This window comes from Amblyomma americanum, chromosome 8 (assembly GCF_052857255.1).
Source record: "Amblyomma americanum isolate KBUSLIRL-KWMA chromosome 8, ASM5285725v1, whole genome shotgun sequence".
Lineage (NCBI taxonomy): Eukaryota > Metazoa > Arthropoda > Arachnida > Ixodida > Ixodidae > Amblyomma > Amblyomma americanum.
The window spans coordinates 60526026-60539538 of record NC_135504.1 but is presented as its reverse complement, the minus strand read 5'-3'; the positions used below and the strand labels follow the sequence as shown (position 1 = coordinate 60539538).

The 13513-nt window shown below is 48.2% G+C and overlaps 1 protein-coding gene across 1 annotated transcript in view; it reads right to left on the bottom strand.

The window, feature by feature from the left end:
• LOC144102418 (sodium-coupled monocarboxylate transporter 2-like) overlaps positions 1-13513 on the bottom strand; it is a 639582-nt gene that overhangs the window by 450074 nt on the left and 175995 nt on the right. The gene's annotated exons all lie outside the window — the stretch shown is intronic.

Genomic DNA, 13513 nt, shown 5'->3' with positions numbered 1-13513 from the left:
CCTGCTCGAACGTATTCTGTCAAAAAGCATTTCATGAGATTAAAATGCACATGCGCTTTGAATTTGGAGCGTGCTTTCGGCGGTTACATTGAGGAAAAATACTTGCAAACGTTCATTTGTCACAGTAATTGATTTTCATTGTCTGTGTCGAGGTCACAACAAAAACTTGGTACTATGCAGCGTCAATACAAGCTGCAGGTGAAGATAAGTGGTGTGAACAGCTTATGCTATTCACAATAAACATGAGGCGCAGCAACTAAAAATTGTATAACACAATCAACATTGCACTGCAGGCTGTGGGTATACTGCTAAACTTCTGACAGCAGTCTGAAAGCTTTGGTCATGCTTAATATGCACTAAAGTTGTCTACGGATGTGCAACATATTTTTCTTCTGTGTTATTTAGGCGCTGTTGGCCCTGTCTATTTCTGTCGGCTTTATTAGTTGCTCTTGGAATTATTAATCGGAATAATTACTGGCATGGCTGCTATATTGAACACAGTCTATGAGCCTTAATTTCGTATTCCAGGTCAAGAACTCAAGCTTTTTATTAAGTTTGGCCATCCTCACTGCTGCACCAGAAAGATCGAAAATCTGACTCTGGGGCCTGCTCGTGGCCGCCCCCAGCCCCCAGTTTCGGGGCGGTGTAGTTTCGACTACTAGGCTCTCTTCGGGGGCCACGCCAGCTGTGGGGATGGCAATGGCCGGGACCTATCCTCTGGGGTGCGAACCCCATGGCAGTGGCAGCGACTACCACGTGACTGTGAGGGCCAGTCGCGCCCGTGAGGTCCGATACCTGAGCGGAGGCAGGCCTGGAATTATATTCAGATTGGACCCACGGAATCCTGCACGGAAGGCATGTACAAATTGACCGAAAGGTTTACATATACATCCTGATTCCCTCCGCACGCGGGAGAGTGCACGTCTGGGTTCCGGAGAAACCGGGTCCGCGCGGAGGTTTATAATAGCAGGCTCTAAACCGACGCCTCGGGGAAGCGGTCTTTGGACGGCCGCGGGGCCGTAAAAGCCGCGCGGGACGTTGAGGAAGGGAGTCGTAGTAAGACCGAACGCAAAAACCGTCGATGTTGTGGACAACCGGCGGAGTAGGCGCGGGTCATCTCACCTTAAGCCAAGTTCTCGGTAGGTTGCCTTGGTCAGCCCTGCACTGAGCACTCCCTCCTTTGTAGATGGGGAGAAAGCTAGGGGAGAAAATAAGTGCGTGCATGGTTGGTTGGAGCCACGGGTGGGTCCCCCCAGAGGTGTTAGGTAATGGTGCCGAAGGCGGGTGATCCTACAGGCTGACGATCTAAGCCTCTGATGGTAGCATCACATCATACATACTGCCGGTGTCTGCAAAAACGCGAAAACCACTCGGCGGTTAGTAGCAAATAGGTTGTAAACACCCCAGTGGGTCGGAAAAACCGACGACCTGGTCTGTGGTTGGAACGGCCTGCAGAACCAGGCGTTATGGAGGGGTCCCAGGTAGCTGAGCCGGAGTTTGGTGGGTGGTCTGGCAGCCCGAGAGTGGGGCCGCACCATTGGACAATCTGACGCACACCCTGTCCTGTCCAGGGAGGCCAGTAATGGAGCCAAGGCATATTCGAAGAATCAGAGCCAAAAACTCGCTGTCTTCATTTCCGCCCAAACTAATTAAATAAATCGGTTTTTATAGAAGGAAAAGGCGCAGTAACTGTATCACTTATCTCAGTGGATACCTGAACCGATCCGTAAGGGAAGGGTTAAAGGATGGAGTGAAAGAAGAAAGGAAGAAATAGATGTCATAGTGGAGGTCTCCTGAGTAATTTGGACCACCTGGGGATCTTTAACGTGCAGTGACATGACAAAGCACACGGACGCCTTTTTGCGTTTCGCCTCCATCGAAACGCTGCCGCCGGGGTCGGGTACGAACCTGGGCACCCCGGCTGAGTAGCCGAGCGCCCTATCCACTGAGCCACCGCGGCGGGTGCTACAGCTTTTTTTTTCCTGAAAAACATTTTTTTTGCTAAGTCGCTGCACAAATATTTTTTTATTATCGAAACGTTATTTAGGTTTTGGGAGTTTGGTAAGGGTTAAACCCAGTCCAAACTCCTAAGACTAGTTTCCTGACAACCATTTATCTCATCCTTACAGCCCATTCTTACCGCTACTTCCCAGGGGAGATCAGAGGAGTCTCCCCGAGCGCCCTCCCCCGGCTGTGGGTCGCCAGAGTGGGTCTCCGCCCCCCCCCCCCCCTCCTTGTTTTATTTTTCCACCTTTGGGTGGCAAAAATCAGAATTTCCCTTGGGCCTTGTATTATATAGTAAGGCGACGGCCTTTTATAGCTAATGAGTGGCATGGAAAGGATGTGTCACACTTTCACATATTCATAGCCAATCCACAATCCAATCCATAGCCATCCAACAAGTCAATCCACGATCTAATCCGCAAGCCAACATCCCAAGCTATAATCCACAATCCAATTCATAATTCGAAAATGCACGAACTGTCAATGAAGAAAAAATAAGAAAAGAAAATTTGGGTATAGGCGGAAATCGAACCCGGGCCTGCGGCTTGCAGAGTGCCAGACTGAAATGATACCACTGCACCACGACGGTTTTCTTTTTTTTTACTGCATGGAAATAGTGCCGGAAAAGAAAATCTGAGTACGCTTATCCCAAAAAACAGCAGGCTGTGTGATAGCAGACACCATACCCCTGCACTACGTCCCCATCTTCCCAAACATCAAGAGACTCGGAAGCACACACAAGCTTCTAGATAGGGGAGCCAGCTAGGCGGCTCCTCGAGGGCAGGGCAGCAAAGCGCACTGCTCACGAAACAAAGGTTTGGAAGACCGCTGTGATTCGGCGCGGCATTCCATCACACGGCTCTTCCAGATATTTAATAGTCCTGCGTGTACTATCTGTAACGATGCTTCTCTTTTTTTTATTTGTACCAGCTCTCTGCTTTACTGCTCTAGGTTGCTCTTCTTGTTATGGGGGCAGAGACTTCGTCAGGCAACCATGCCTTCAGTCTCTGCCACCCACAGGATGATGTCATTTTCCTGCAAATAAAAACTGCCTGCCTGCCTGCCTGCCTGCCTGCCTGCCTGCCTGCCTGCCTGCCTGCCTGCCTGCCTGCCTGCCTGCCTGCCTGCCTGCCTGCCCACCCGCCTGCCTGCCTGCCTGCCCGCCTGCCTGCCCGCCCGCCCGCCCGCCTGCCCGCCTGCCTGCCTGCCTGCCTGCCCGCCCGCCCACCTGCCCACCTGCCCGCCTACCCGCCTGCCTGCCCGCCTGCCTGCCTGCCCGCCCGCCCACCTGCCCGCCCGCCCGCCTGCCCGCCTGCCCGCCTGCCTGCCCGCCTGCTTGCCCGCCTGCCCGACCGACCGACCGACCGACCGACCGACCGACCGACCGACCGACCGACCGACCGACCGACCGACCGACCGACCGACGGACCGACCGACCGACCGACCGACCGACCGACCGACCGACCGACCGACCGACCGACCGACCGACCGACCGACCGACCGACCGACTGACTGACTGACTGACTGACTAGCAACATAAATATATCTAATGGCACAACAGAGTTTTTCTCCACAGGCAAAAACGGATACTGTGGGATGTGATTTCAAAATATTCAAAATATTGCTTGCAGAAGAACACAGCATTTTGATGTCATGCCCTCACAGGCAGCGTAGATGTGCAGTTTAACGAAGAACTTTCTTGCAGCACAAGAAATGCACATTCGATTAAAACATTTTAAAACAGTGGTGTCAAGAAACTCCAGAAAGGGTTGCCGATACAACGGGACAAGAAATAAATGTTCAGTAAGTGCCTGAGTCATCTGCCCGCTGGAGAGGCCATAGAGGTAGTCTAAAGGAAAGCGCACAGTGAGTAAATTTAAGGTGTCAGCAACTTCCTTGAGGAATCCCTATAAATGCCCCTCACGATTGTGTCCAGTCTGTGCGAAGGGGAAGGCAAATGAGCACTAAGACGCCTAATAAACACAGCTAATAAATAAAGGCGGTTTGCCTATTTCCAAAAGAAAAAAAAACTCGAAACGAGCTGATGCACAAATAAGTGAACAAGGCCTCTTCCACCAGACTCTAGAGGCAGAAATAGGTGGTCGCGACGCATGCGTTCCCATTGGGAGCACCATACGAAGGTAGCAAACATTCTGTGCGTCAGCTGCACTTTCTTCCTCGCACAGTGGAGAACCTGCAGCACACATACAAGTTTTGCAAATAAAAAATGCTGCAGACCTGAGACTCGGCAAACATTGACAGTTCCCTACCCATTCAAGCCTGAGTTTGTCACCTCACGGTGATTATCTGGGAATTCCATTAGGTTCCACCGTTGCGAATTTGGTGCAAGGAGCCCCTAGGTACTGAAGAGTGCCGCAGTACCAGCTTATGCCTCCAAAATGACTTGACCTTTCACCCCAATAACACAACCAAAACCCCTTGGACTTCTCTAGGTTAAGAGCCGCGCCTGATGCCTCGCAAAACTGTTCCGTCAAATACGATGCTTCAAGCACACTCTTTTTGTCAGAACAAAAGAGGGCGACTTAATCTGCATAGGTTAAAACTTTAATTTCACACAGCGCTAGGGAGAAACCTCGGATAGATGTGCAGTTAATAATACTAAGGAAAAGGGGTTCAAGATATAAAGCAATCAACTAAGGCGATAAAGGAAAGCTTTGGCAAACAGACAATATCGGAGGTATAGGTTCGATTAGCTCCTGGTTAACAGTAAGCCTTGTATAGGACACCTATAGCACAGTCTTATGCCCCTGAGCAAAACATCTCCAGTATTTGCATACCCTCAGACCGCAAACAAGAAATTTTAAAGAACTTTATCAAATGCCTTTGCAAAGTCAATCTGAATAAGAGCTACTTGACCGGTCTCACCTGATACTGTCTCCAATATTGAACATGTAATATAAATATGGGTTTGCATGATGCGCTCCCTGATACTGCAGACCTGATGAGAGCGTATTAAGTCAGCGACAACTGGCTGCAGACGATTACAAAGGACATTGGCGAAAAATTGGCTGTGGTTTAGCTCTGGTTAACGAATTGCGAAAGCTTCGTTTCCTCGGCACGTCGTCTACGCAGCGTCTCATTCCGACGCTCTCGAGAACTCAAATCGGTCTCTTGAGCAGTTGAAGAGTCACTCCGGGACGTGGCACGACTTCTAGCCGCATCTTCATTACGACGCTTCTCGAGTCATGCGGCGCGTTCTTCTGGCGTCTCTTGAGCGCGTTGTCTCTTCCTCGCTTCGTTCTGTCGTTGTTGCGTCTCTTTCGCGCTCTCCATAACGACTACAATACACTGAGGCGGAGAGCGCGCGCGCGCGGACGCACGCACACACACACACACACACGCGCGCACGCGCACACACGCGCACACACACACACACGCGCGCGCACACAAACACAGACACACACACACGCGCGCGCACACAAACACAGACACACACGCACGCGCACGCACGCACACACGCACACACGCACACACGCATGCACGCAAGCACACACGCACGCACGCACGCACGCACGCGAGGCGACACCTCCTCTCCCTCTACCCCAGCGGAGCCCATTTGGTGGAGCGTCGGCAACGGCAGCGGCCATCTGCTGGAGCACGGCTGCGGTGTTGCTAGGAAACGGCGGATCGCGACGAGTTCAAGTGGATTGCTGGCTGGCGTAGTAAAGCTTTCGCTTTAAAGATTTGTAATCTACATTACAGAGGGAATTTAGACGATATCCTTCAACTGCGCCACGACAGTTCGACGTTTGCAGCTTTATTAAGGCACGTCTTGCGAATCCAGGGTAGTCTTAGAAGCATACATGAGTAATTATTAGCATGCAAATTAGAGAAACGTTTTGTAGAATGATATCCCCCCTCTCCACATACTTCAAGAAATCTGCAAATTCCTGATCGTCACCAGCCTTTTCCCGCTTTTGCATTGAGTTTATGCTTTCTTTACATCCTCTGTCTTTAGAAAGGGATGTCTAAGTCCAACAGAAGACCGGTTTCACGATTAGTATCCTGCATATTTCGAGTAATGTAGATATCTGTGTAGAATCCTTCCGCTGTTCTAGCTGTCTCCTCCATGTTGGTAGGCCACAGTCCTGGCTATAGTAAAAATAGGTTCAGCACAAAATTTTGCATAGATCAAAATCTGATCGCTATATATTAGAGAAATTGTCTAAAACAGATTGCCAGCACTTTGCTCACAGTCCTACATGAAAAGGCACATCCGACCTCATCGCTTTGTGCCAACTGTGACTTTACAAATTCGATACCACGAAGGTTTATAGGTGTGATACGGTTGTTCTGGTGCCGGTTCTGTGTCTGAAAATCTTCACACGCATTTCTTAAAAATTACGAAGGCAGTGCTGTCCTCTAAAAATTGCAGCATTCCAAGCAGAAAAAAAAACAGCAGACTGCGTCAGAGGAATATTTATTGAATGGGTCGAAGGGAAAGGCCTCTACATTAGTAACAGCGTTCAGAGGCGGTTGATTCTTCATGCGCCTGAAGGGCGCAGTCTTTCAGCAGAACAACAGCGAAACAAGCATGTTTTGAAATCAGATACATTAATCTGAAAGCATATTGGAAAAAGTCCTGCAGGCCTCAGACGACATACTAACCTTCGTCAATCTGAACTTCCTGCCAAACCCCGAAGGGTCCTCTATAAAATACTTCTGACCGTGGTTTCCTCCTCGAGTCATCATTATTGCCAGAACCTGGAGCGGTGGTCACCTACGTCATGCAGCATACAGAAATCATCAGAGCTACAATGTTGACTGAATCTGCAAAAGCAGGTCTTGTAACTCTTTTATAACTTCAAGCACTTATGGTTACCGGCCATGTGACTCGTTACCCAGAAGCCATATGTCTGCTAGATCATACAAGTCAGTGCCAAAAGTCTTTGTGGTGTAAAATATTCTTCGATGCGACTTGTCCGATACAACCGCATTTTCAGGATTGTTACAAGTAATATTTAAAGAAAGGCCCTCGAAACACACCTTTATTTAATCCCAGGATGTTCCGCGAAGCACGTTCTTGTCGTTACTGGTGATGAGCTGTTTACTTAAGAATAGCTTCCACTGTTTGACGCGGACAGCTTCACTACGCCAGCTTTTCCAGTCGTCAGCGGGGCCGCAAGTTTTACCTTGAATGTTGCTAGACAACAAACAGTAAAATGACGCCCGTCTCACATATCTCGGTAGACACCCGAACCACACCGACAGCGAATGAAAATGAAAGTAGGTTTTAAGAAAAAGAAATGACGCCTGTCTCACATTTCACCGTTTCCTCTCCCACAAAAAGGAAGATTTATTTTTCAATTTTAAATAATAATCATAATATTAATAATAATAATAATAATAATTGGCTTTTGGGCAAAGGAAATGGCGTAGTATCTGTCATATATCGTTGGACACCTGAACCGCGCCGTAAGGGAAGAGATAAAGGAGGGAGTGAAAGAAGAAAGGAAGACAGAGATGCCCTAGTTGAGGGCTCCGGAATAATTTCGACCACCTGAGGATCTTTAACGTGCATTGACATCGCACAGCACACGGCGCTTCGCCTCCATCGAAACGCGGCCGCCGCTGTCGGGTTGGAACCCATTTCGCTTTGTGAAATGATCTGCAGGGGTTTTGGCGTCGTTTGGAACCGGATTTGATTTCGTATCTACGCATACAACGAGCAATAATATAGTTGTAAATATCACCGAAGCTAAATTAAATATATGCTGTCTTGTGTGAGTGCCTTTAATGTTTCGAGGAAAGCAAGATGCTTAACAAATAAAAAAATTGCCTACTACTGTGTGTGTGTGTCAGTATGGCTATCTATGAACACCGCCAGTCGCTCGACCACAAACGTAGCCAGGGAAATGAAGCTTTTCGCTTGCGACCAGGGTTAACCAGAGCTAAACCACCAGCAAATTTCTGTGGCAACGGGGGCCAGATTCCACTTCGGTTCTGTCTCCGAACCGTTCCTTTTCGGAGTGACGTCAAATTGATGACAGCAAAGTACGGGAGGAGAAAGGAGGAGAAGCCAACGGCCGATCGGTGAGCGCCCGATCGTGCAGGAGCCCGGCCCACGACTGCTTGGCTTTTTCGGGGGCCGTACATTGAAAATAGGTTGTTTTAAAAAGAAATCAAATATTTCAAATAAATGCCAGTACATATTATTTATTAAGAAGTCGCAGTACGTGCAAGAGAGTGCAGTAAAAAAACTATATTCACGTTTCTTTTGGCACATGTTTCTCTTTTCTGTCGGTAGATGGTGTCGCATACGCGCGCGCGCGATGCCTTCTGGGAAAACATGTGCTTTTTGGCGCGCGTTGAAGTTTCGTCTGCCTTTGGTTCCGTTTCTTACAAGACTCGCAATGGCATAAGCAGCGACTCGCCGGCCTCTTGGGCCCCATGTTTCGCCATGACAGCGTGCTCTGCTTTTAGAGTTCACGGAGGAACACCTGTGGCTCGTTAAAGGGTCGTATATTTTGACGCCAGAGATTATTTTAATAATAAAAGATGCCATTTATATGTTGCCTTGCCGAGTATCGCTGTTATATACATCAATACTAATTGTTTTCATGTAGGGCCACAATAACCGTATAGCGACGCAGAATGCACTATATTAAGAAAATAACGCGGAAACCTCCGCAGAATTTGTTTCTCATAAGTGTCGTTAACATGTTACCCGACAATGTAAATGACGTTTCCTCACTTCGATTGTGAGTGCATTCAAATTTAAGCATACAAATGCACGAAACCCACGCAGGCGGCTGAAATTCGCGAATTATGATTTTGTTTTAACGAGTGGACAGATTTGTAGTGTCTACCAACATCGTGTCAATTTAGGGCGTAGTAGCCCTTTCTGGCCATGAATGCCTGCGTTCCACCAGGGTTGAGGACTTTGGTCTGACTAAAGGCAACGAGGCTTCCATCGATGCAGCCAACAACGCCAGGAATTCGGCCGCGGTGCAAAAATTATCACACTGCCTGCTGCTTTTCCGCTGGCGTGGACGGAACGTTAACCCACCCTTTTCGCTTGCCTACGCGAGTTACAGATAGCGCTACTGCGCTGATGCAGCGGTTGATTGAGGATTGCGAGAGTTGGATGGTCACCTCACTGTCGACAGAAGTCTGAAAGCTCCCGGTTGCAAAAAACCGAACCGCACAGAGAACTTTCGCTTCTGTCGGCAGTCCGGTCAGCCCTTTTGCCCCGATTTCGCCCTCAAGATCACCACACAGCCTATGCACCAGCGCCTTACTCATCCTGAAATGGCGGCGGAAATCATACTCCGGCAGATCGAATGCATCTTTCCTGTTTCTAGGTGTTCTCTGGCCAGTGCGGCCGCAAAGAGCCGCGAAAAGATATGGGGTAATGGGCGCCGCCATGTTTGTTTACAAGCGTGCCACAGCGGTTCCCGCGAAACGGACCTACTCGCCGCGGTTCTTGTGCCGGCCGGCGAAACGGTTCCTTTCGGCGCCGTGGCCACGCCCCGTGACGTAGACGAAAAACGCGGAGCCGCCTCCGGGAGTTTTTCGTCACGCCGGACGTGACGTCCTAGGAAGTCATCACGCTTGTACTTGCGAGATTGGCCTGTGGCGGCGACACCTGTATTTTGGTCCTTGCTATTTTCTACATTACAAGAGCTTTGTTTTCAGTAAGAGTGGCGTTTTTGTGATCAGGAGCTGCTATTCTATCGATACAAGCCAACTTCAATTTCTCCTCAGTGTCCCTTTAAGAAAGCACGCGAAACTTGCCCTCGACGCACAGTGTAAACATTCCTCCTGGAAATCGAAATGCAGCCGCATGTCCTTCTTTTGTTTCTGGAAAGACATGTTCAGTTTGAGGTCCAAAGGTGAACCAATATCAGCAGATGTTTTGAGTCCCAACACGCAAAGCTTCAGCTGGTCTCTGTAAAGTGCAGCCTCTAGCTCATCTAATGCGTCCATTGGGCCAGGTGGTACTGCAACGCTCAATCGAGACGTCAGCGCTCCGCGGTAGTATACCGCCAACAAAAGCCAAATGAGGATGATTATCTGTCGACCGGTATTCGTGTAATGCAAAAAAAAGGCATACAGGTTTCCTTTCAAAGCCAGCCGATGTTATCAAAAAGGACGCGATCAGAAACATTGCCCAGTCCTGGGCCCGTTGCCGGAGGCCTCTGCTGAGCTGTACATAATCTTGGGCAACCAGGAATACCCACACGACGAACATTGCAACGGCGAGGAAAGTGAGAGCTACGCAAGACCCTCTGAAAACGGGGAAAAAAGGCACTTCAGAAACGTAGGCTGCTTTCCATGTGTAAAATTATTCGGGCCTCTACTCAAACGCTGCTGGAAAGCTCATTGCCCTTAATCCGCTGTAGTCGATTGAAGTTAACCTCATGAGCACGTTATCATTACCAGATACAAGACTAACAAGACCATTGACGTTGCCACGGTAATTTCTATATTGTAGAATTTGTTCTGGTCAAGTGCTGGAACTGTATAATCGTTCGATTTTCGAGAGCCTAGCAACGATACGTTGAACTTTACAAAGTCTTGTGGCTTGGGAACAATACTTTTGCCGTCGTGTATTATGCCCCAATCGGTTAAGTACACCCAATGATGGGCCGATTAAGTATCTTCGAACACAAAGCGGTTTCTGTCTTGCGGCTCTGAGGACGACAACAATGGTCTCGGTGTTCATTTTGCGGTTTCCCGTAAGCATCCGGTAGAAATGACCTCTGCAGCATGGCCATCTTGTCGCTATGTTTGGAAAAGTCCGCAGCAGCGTCGTATCTAGGTCGTCTAGCCGCTTATTACAGGAAAAGAATTCCACGTGGTCATCTTTCCTCGTCCATTCGTTGAGAACCCTTTGGACGCTCAATACTTCTCCCTGCGGTTCTCCTTGAGAAATGCTTTGCGAGGCTTTGGAAAATAAGGCTCCAAATAAAATGGACTTCAGTACAAGTATTACGTCCATTAAACGCCTTGAAAATTGCGTGGGGGTCAAAACTGGCGATTTATAAAAATTTATACTTGCGTGCCGGCATCTTGCGGAACACGGAACATTCCCTTATTCAAAAGATACGTACCTTGAGCGCTTCAGTGTCCTTTCAAAACATAGAAGCTCTGTAATTTGGGACCTGGAAGCGCTAGGAAAAGAACCAAACTGGTCGCCAATACAGAGTATTTTGCAACTTCCCGTGCATAAGTACATGCTGGCACTGTCTTTAAGAAACTTTTTTTGCATACATTTGATGCAAAAAATGCCGGAGGAATCAATCCGAAGCACTCAAGACTCGCACTCTGTTCTGACACGTGCGCTAGTTCACGTTATGTGCGATAAGCAACACCGCCCAGCAGGAACTATTTCTGTTTTCGTCTTTGATGTCATACCTGTTTCTTTTGCCCCAGTAGAGCATGTTGGAAAACGCACTGCCTTTGTATCAAAAGGAAAGCACTTCAGTACTACCTTGTTTTTGTACAGCGCAACACTTGAAAATAAATTTAGTGTGTGTTGAAATACCTGGCGTTGCTTCTTTCTGCACATACGCTGTCGAAATATCACCTCTCCTTTGTAGGCAGCTACCTTTCTCCATTCATAACTCTATATTCCGCAGTAAAGGAAAAAAGTATGACTCCCCATGATCGCTTCGATCGTTGATTAAAGTGTCCCTCTCGTCTCTCTGATTTGCGGACGACTGCGTTTGAACATTCAGTGTAAAGGAGGGCACAGGAGTCACAGCGGAGAAAAGTCTCCCGTCGGACCATATTAAGTTTCTTTCGGATGTAGTTGTATATGAAGGTTCCACTTACATACTCTACCTATGGTGAGTTTCATCTACGAGATATATATATATAAAACTAAAATATTTAGAATAATCGTGATAGCTACTAGAAAGTTAAGAATTCCATGGTATACGGTTTTCGGATGGCCGTCGTAGCGGAGTGCATTCACGTGGCACACAAAAGCCACCATTTCATAGCGATAACTGCGTTGGCGGCACATCCAGCAAAACACCTTATCATTCAGCCGCCGCCGTGGCTGAGTGGTTATGGCGCCCGGCTGCTCACCCGAAAGACGCGGGTTCGATCGCGGCCGAAATTCTAAAGGCCCGTGTACTGTGCGACGTCACTGCACGCTGAAAGACCGCGGGTGGCCAAAATTTCCGGAGTCTTTCACTGCGGGGTCGCTCATAGCCTGAGTCGTTTTAGAACGTTAAACCCTCATAAACAAAGCATGTTAGACTACAAACATGGGGGATGCTCGCTGAAATCAAAAAGAATTACAAGGCCAAAGTACCTTCAGGACAACCGTCAGATGCATGAGTAGTACCAATTAAGAGATGGATCCGTGCACAGCTCAAAGCTTTTTCACACATAATAAATTGTATTACTGGTAGCTGCATTTGCACGGTACTAAACACTTTAGCCCGTTGCTCAAGACATCGCATGTTTCAGCGACCTACCTAACATTTGTTGCAGGTTGTAGTAGCTGTCTCTAACTTCTGCCGGCTCCATAATGCTAGAATCGATTAGTAACTTTTTACTACTTATGAAGCTTCCGGTGAAATTTGATTGTGGAGAGATACGGCCTCTAAGGGCGCATCGGCGAGCTCAGCGGCAGCGAAGCGGCGCCGACTCTGCGGCACAGTGCAGAGGCCACTAATATAAAAGACGCCTGCACACATTTCTTTATTGTACTATCGCGATGGAAAGCAACGCGAGCAATTCGACACATACGCGCTCCGTTCTTCGAATTTCTTTTGATCACGCTGTTACATGGGTGGTAAGTAAAAGAAGTTACCCACGGGCTAGAATGGATCACGCACGAATTTAGTGCCTTTTTTCTACCGCCGAAGAAAATGCGCGATGAAAAGATATGTGAACAGCTGAGTAACCAGGCTCCGCTTTGTTCGGTCGACTTCTTATCGCCCCTAACTTCAGCTGTTACGTGAATATAACTTCGCCACTTGTACAGACTAAATTTTTGAGTTTGTCTCTCGCAGAAAAAAAGAAACATAGAATGGTGAAATGGGGAATCAGCAACGTTAATGACGTTCATTTGTCAACGGTGCTATGTAGCGCAGCTCAGCAGATTTCTCCGAGCTTGATTATGTCATAACGTCGGTGAGAATGTGCGCAACAGGTTAGATGTAATGTCATTAGCACAGAGGACGTTTTTTTTTTCACTTGTGCCTTGGTAGCATCGTTTGAAGGGGAGATGTGCAGGAGTGGTTCGGTGGCTCATCACCCGTGGTTTGGTAATCGGTGGCTCATCACCCGTGGTTTGGTAATCCCTCAACTGACTTCACGTCACATTGGCGAAGTGAACATTTACGTTATAGAGCTGCGTGATCTTTTTCGGCACTGGCAAGGACAAGCATACAGCCTCCTTACTTTTGCATGCTGATATTACATCGTTACTTGGACTGAAACGTATACCTTCACAATGCTAATAAACAGAGGTGAAGCGCATGCAGCGCTATACTACATAGTAAGGGACGTTTATATCAGCTTTGTT